Raw genomic sequence first — 5,367 nt, forward strand, 5'->3', positions numbered from 1 at the left:
GCTTCCTCCAGCCCGCTCCCCAGCCACACCTTCTCTATTCCTCTCATTCAAACAATTCTGGAAATGCCACCTCCTGCAGGCAGTCTTCCTTAACTTCTCCAGCCCACTGTCCCCTACCTCTCCTCCCTCTTTCTCATTGCTGTCCTTCACATGCATGTATTATTTCTGGCCACTTCAGACAAGGAGCCCGTTGAGGGCAGAGAATGTGGCCAGTTCCTCCCTGGGTCCTCTACGCCAGACTAAGCTCTGGAAAAGTCTGCTGATGGATGAGCAGTCACTGAGTGAAAGAGAGAGAATGGGAGGTGGGAAGGACCTCAAAATACGGGGTAAAGAGTTCCCGTCGTGGCACAGTGGTTAACGAATCTGACTAAGAACCATGAGGTTGCAGGTTCAATCCCTGGCCTTGCTCAGTGGGTTAAGGATCCCGTGACCTGGGGTGTAGGCTGAAGATGCGGCTCAGATCCCATGTTGCTGTGGCTGTGGTGTAGGCCGGCAGCTATAGCTCCGGTTGGACCCCTAGCCTGGGAACCTCCATGTGCCGTGGGAACAGCCCTAGAAAAGGCAAAAGACAAAAAAAAAAGTACGGAGTGAGACAGACGTGGGTTCACGTACCACCTGTCTCTTGCAGGGTCTGTGCAAATCACTGCCTCCCTCTGACCCTTGGCTCTCTCTGTAAAATGGAGATGGTGAGTCCTGCCTCCCTCCCAGCCTGCAGGGGGCGCTGGGGTGAGGACGGGTGAGGAAGCTACATCCTTTACAGAGTTTTCCACGGTGTGTCCTCAAATTCACTGTGCAGCCTTAGGCAGGACATGGCCCTCTCTGGGCCTTTTCGCCTCTGAGGACCCTGAGCGGTACTCCTGGCTCTGCCTGCCTTCCAGCACATGGAAGCTTGGTGTGGAGGCCTCCATCCTCCCAGGGCCTCAGCCTACAGAGGCCCCGGCAGCCCAGGCCTCTCCCTCTGGCCAGCCCAGGCCAGCCACCTTCCTGGGCATCCGCAGGGCTCCAGCCTTCCTGGGGCCTGAATGGGAGAGGCAGGGGCGGGGATGAGCCTGGCGGCCCACGGAGAGGGCTCCTGCCCTCCCAGCCTACCCAGGAGGTCTCGGGGGCACTGGGGGAAGTAGGGCAGGAAGCCTTAGACACACAGGCCTTGCTGGGGGGCTAAGGACAGGGGGTCTGGCTTGCCTCTGGACCCCGCTGGGTCCCTGATTGGATGCTGGGCGGCCTCTGTTTTCTCCTTTGTGGGACAGGTGCCACTGAGAGACAATCACATCTCTCTCTCACAACACACACACACACACACACACACACACACACACACCCCACCCCGAGAGCTGCCCACCTCAAGCCACACCATCTCTCCCCTAGACTGTGCCTTTGGCTGTCTGTGGGTAAGGAGCCACCATGCCCTCCACCTAAGACGAGAACAGAGCCAAGAGGTCTGATCTCCAGGCTGCCAGAGCCGGGAGCAGGTGGCGACGCTGCTGTCGCTCTCAAGTCAGCTCCAGACCTGTGCCCCTGGGCACCTGGGGTCCCTGGCCTCCGGCCGCCCCTCCCCGCCGCCAGCCCCCTCCCCCTCCTCCTGCAGGAAGCCCCGATGCCTCCTAAGGTTTCCACGCTTCTAAATGTTTCGTTCCAAGAGTTGGTGGATTGCGGGGTAGGAGAGAGGGCTTCTGGAAAGGCAGCCCTTTCAGGAAGCTGCCTTCAGGGTAGGATGTAGGATCCCGGCTACAGCCAAAATATCACTGCCTCATCACATTCTCACGCTGCCGGAATTACCCCCATTAAGTCACTTCTTTAGGGTGAAAAGAATGAACGCTGCTGTTAAAATGAAAATCTACTATTTTCTAGACTCTTCCTAAAGTATCAGATGAGGGGTCTCTTGTTTTAAACTTTTTTTAAAACTTGGGACCCTTTTAATCAGACTATTTATTGAACAGAGCTGCTGTAATCAAAAAGGGAGGGAGACATTTGCCGGAGTCCCCACATCAGTGGTGGGCTCAGAAGGACTCCAAGAACGGGTGGCAGCTGCGTGGTCCCTAAGGAGTGGCTGGGATTTCACCAAGGGACGCATGGAAAGGCCATTTCAGGCGGCAGGATGTCCTTGATCAAAGCGTGGTAGTGGGAGGCCAGGAGGGCTGAAGGGAGAGGGGCCCTAGGGTGCCTGTGGACGGGGGGCATGGCTGGGGAGGGCGCTGGGCTGGAGCACGTGGGTCCAACTCCTTGCCAGGCTGCAGAGGGCGGGGGTGGGGCAAGGCTGGGCACTATGGGGGTCCCCCCCATCAAAGCATGTCCAGTCTCACTGAGGGGGGCAGACCTGCATCCTCACAGGTATTCAGGGTTCTGAGGGGGGCGTGGAGGCTCAGGGGCTGAAGGGTACTGAGCCTGGGGCGGGGGGCTCTGACTAGCTAGAGTTAGGGAGGGCTTCCTGCAGCATCTTAGAGTGGGTGCCAGCACCTTGAGGAGGGCCCTTGGCCAGAGGGGCCAGGTGGCAGGGGCTGTGTGCAGTCCTCCTAGGTGGTGGTGGGGGGGGCATCGAGGCAAGGAAGATGCCCCCTGACTCCCCCCTGTGCTAGCCCAGGGGGGATCCCTGAGGGCAGCCGCCCCCTCCCCCCAAGGGCACGGCCTCCCCCACGCCCACGTCAAGCCTCCCCCCTCCCAGCCCATCCTTGACTCCCCCACGTGTTCTTTTCTGAAACTCCGCTGAGACCCCAGCCTGGCTGAGCTCCACGCTCTCGGGTGGCCCCGGCCCTCAGGGGAAGCCCAGACTTCCCAGAGGAGTGGGGGGGACGCAGATCAAGCCTGTAAAGATCCAGCCCTGCTGAGCTCCCCGGCCTCCAAGAGGCCAAGAAAGGTGAGGCCTGGGGCGTCGGGGCCCGACTGCCTCCTCCTCCGGATGGGCCGATGGGGCGGATGGGGGGAGCGGAACTTCCCGAGATAAGGGCGGCCGACAATGAGGGCTGTGTGGTGCAGCCCGTCCCCAGAGGAAATGGGTGCCCACTGCACCATTAATCCGCTGCGGCCCACAGCACCTTCTGGAAGGGTGACCCGGGGGGCGGGAGATGTTCCCAGCCCCCACCCACTGTCCCTGCCACTCCAGGCCCCCTTCCTTCCAGAAACTACCTCTCAGGAGGCGCCCAGGGCAGGGGCAGAAGGAGGGGGTGGTGGGGCAGGGGAAGCGGGGCCTGCCCTTGGCTGCCCGACTGAACCCAACCCTCTGGGGCCCCCAGGCAGGGGCCTCTCCCCTCTGGCCGCCCTGTCGCTCACTGACCCCTGGGCTCCCTGCTTTCTTGGCTCTTCTGGGAGTCTGAGGCTACCCCATGCCTGTCGAGCTTGTCTCTCTGCCCCTCTCAACACACGGGCCCCAGGACAATGCTCGACGCAAATATGGGGGCTCCCACGGGGGATTTTAGGCCGCAAGTCAGGCTGCTGGTGGAGGTGCTGGGGCTCTGTGGACGGTCACAGCCACTGCAACTAAACTCGCTGGGGAGAGCGCACGGCCCTGCGCTCTTCTGGGCCACGATGGGAACTCCAGCATGACAGCTTTAATGCCCTGGGGACAATGGGCCTCTCCCTTCTCCCGGAATAAATCCCACTTTCTCAGCCTGGCTCAGCCAATCTGGCACCACCCTGGGCTTTGCATCTTGGAGGGCTCCGTGCTACAGAGACAGTGGTGGGGAAAGAGATTGAAAGAGGAAACAAGTGAGAAAACTTATTCATTCAAGAAATGAATTGGAGGGGAGTTCCCGTCGTGGTGCAGTGGTCAATGAATCCGACTAGGAACCATGAGATTGTGGGTTCAATCCCTGGCCTTGCTTAGTGGGTTAAGGATCCGGCACTGCTATGAGCCATGAGCTGTGGTGTAGGTCGCAGATGCGGCTCGGATCCTGGGTTGCTGGGGCTGTGGTGTAGGCCGGCAGCTATAGCTCCAATTTGACCCCTAGCTTTGACCTCCAATTTGACCCCAAACCTCCATATGCCGCGGGTGTGGCCCTAAAAAGATGGGAAAAAAAAAAAAAAAAGAAAAGAAACGATTGGAGTTCCTGCTGTGGCACAATGGGATCACCGGCATCTTGGGGGCACAGGGACACAGGTTTGATCCCTGGCCCAGCCCAGTGGATGAAGGATCAGTGTTGCCGCAATGCGGCCCAGGTGGCATCTGTGGCTCAGATCTGATCCCTGGCCAGGGAACATCATATGCCATGGGACGACCAAAAGTACATGTTAAAAAAAAAAAAAAGCAAGAAAGGATTGAAGAAATGTTTTCCTGATTGCTGACTCCACACTTAGTAGAGAATGAACAAGTACCGAATGAACGAGTGAGAAAGTGAGCGGGTGGCGGGGATGCTGGCAGCTGGGCCTTGGCAAACCTGGAGGGAGTGAAGGCTGTCTGGCTGGGGACCCTGGGTGGGCATATCAGTGAGTGGCCCTGGCTTGATCACAAGCCAGGCGGGGGGTCTGGGCCCTGACAGGCCACTTGCCCCATAAAAGGCCTGATTTACGAGGCAGCGGCCTGCTGGCTGTGATGTCGCCCGGGGCCTTGTTTATGTGCGAGAGCCAGGTTGGGGTCTGGCCCCTCCCTCCTTCCCGGCTCCATGTGTTCTAACCCCACATGGTGAGGAAGACGGATGCCTTGCGGTGATTTTGCATGAAATGGCCGTGGAAAGCCGTTTGGCCGGTATTCGATTCCACCTCTTGTTACAGCATAATCTGTTCTCCTGAAACACGCAGCAGCTGGAGGCCTGGAGGAGCAGGTGTCCCCAGGCAGGGGTGGCGGCGTCACGGGGCAGTGGCAGAGCACAGCTTCTGGCACGCAGCCCTGTGCCCCTCATGACAGTGGGAAGCGCACAGAGGCCTGTCTGGGGCTTGGTTTCCCCCATCTGTCAAATGGGGACGAGGACACCTCCCTCCCAGAGCCGTCTCGAGGACTGCGTGAAGCTGTGCGTAGAGAGCGCTTCGCATAGTGCCTGGCCCACAGCAAGAGTCCCTAAATGTTTCCTGTTATTCCTGGAAGAGACGATTGTCCAAGGGAGGCTTTTCAAGCTCGAGTAGAAGTGAACCGGGTGAAGAGGTGTGTTTTCTGGCACCCCGTGTGCAAAGACGTGGAAGGGAAAGCTGGAATGATGATTTGGTGCGGCTGAAACAGAAAGAAGGAGGCGGGGAGCAGGGAGAGGGGGCGCCCGAGGAGGTGGTGGGACCCGTTGGGAAAGGCTGTGGGTGCCAGGGCACCAGGGAGCCATAGAAGAGCTGTGAGCCGGGCAGGGAGCAACCGGATCCGATTTCTTCTTTACAAAGTGCTCTCAGGCTGGGAGAAAAGCTGGTGAAGGCGGCAGAGTCATTCAAAAGGCCTCTTGTGTGTTTCCTAGGGCG

Source organism: Sus scrofa, chromosome 9 (assembly GCF_054392235.1).
Source record: "Sus scrofa isolate SSC_HxYL_T2T_F1_AM1 chromosome 9, Sscrofa_HxYL_maternal_Yorkshire_Landrace_v2.0, whole genome shotgun sequence".
NCBI classification, from domain to species: Eukaryota; Metazoa; Chordata; class Mammalia; order Artiodactyla; family Suidae; genus Sus; species Sus scrofa.